The sequence below is a fragment of the Triticum aestivum genome, chromosome 2B (genome assembly GCF_018294505.1).
Source record: "Triticum aestivum cultivar Chinese Spring chromosome 2B, IWGSC CS RefSeq v2.1, whole genome shotgun sequence".
NCBI lineage: Eukaryota > Viridiplantae > Streptophyta > Magnoliopsida > Poales > Poaceae > Triticum > Triticum aestivum.
In genome coordinates, this window is record NC_057798.1 from 381,425,035 (window position 1) to 381,426,009 (window position 975).

Genomic DNA, 975 nt, shown 5'->3' on the forward strand with positions numbered 1-975 from the left:
ATAGCCATGAGCAATATCCCCGCAATTATTCGAATAGCCACGAGCAATATCCCCGCATAATTTCACATGAATTGTTCTCTTTTGGTACGATAGATTATTCGAAGAGCGTAGAGTAACACTACCAAGATTGTGAGAATGAAGGAACTTCGTCAATACAAGGCAAGGCAAGTGAAACTTTGATCATGATACCCTATTTTCATTACTAGATTGGTACCGCGCCTTGGCGCGGGGTGCCGGTCCCAACGATATTCTCAAGCAGGTAATAATCAAGTTTGTAGGAAGCATGGTTCAGCTCATATATTCAGATTTTTTAGTTCAATAGAAAGAACAAACATTCACTTGTACAACATGAGGGGGCGAGTACTAAGAGCAGGAAAAAAAAAGAAAGCAAAAGCCAAACAAAGTGGCGATAGAGATGGTAAAACATGGTACTACAGGTTCTTCATGTGGAATGTGACCACTTTGTCAAAGAATTATCATAACAGAGCCCGTCAACGACATGATCAAACATTAGTTTCTTTGCGCGTTCCTATAACAAAATGCAATCAACATGAATATTATTTCATAAAACCAAATGGGCACTTCTCCAACACATGTTCTGCATATTCTAATTCTGATAAAGCCAAGTACAAACCTGAACTTATGGAAATAATATCAGTTTAAAAACATCTAGGAATGTAAGTTAACTAAAACAAACGTCAGTTTAGCTCAATGCTACAAATTGTAGAATTCACAAAAAAAATAAGCACAAAAAGATATCTAATGCAGCAAATTGCTGAGCCAAAACATTTTGAGCCAGATAAAATAACTCCAAATTTTGTTTCTGTGACCTAGAACCCGAATATGTTAACGACCTGGACTGCAAGTTATGTGGCGAACCAGCCGGAAACCTTATCAAGCTCCATGATGCCAGCAGCCTGCAAGCCAAAATGATGGATGTAGCAGCGGTCAGAGAGAGAGAGAGAGAGAGAGAGG

At 38.9% G+C, this 975-nt stretch overlaps 1 long non-coding RNA gene across 2 annotated transcripts in view; it reads right to left on the reverse strand.

Moving 5' to 3' along the window:
- Positions 1 to 557: 557 nt before the first annotated feature.
- Positions 558 to 975, reverse strand: part of LOC123045031 (uncharacterized) — a 4,922-nt gene continuing 4,504 nt past the window's right edge. Inside the window, exon 4 of one of the 2 annotated variants that reach the window (XR_006420959.1) lies at positions 558 to 917. This is a non-coding gene — a long non-coding RNA (uncharacterized lncRNA). The remainder of the gene's footprint in view (positions 918 to 975) is intronic. The other variant, XR_006420960.1, reaches the window with a different exon arrangement.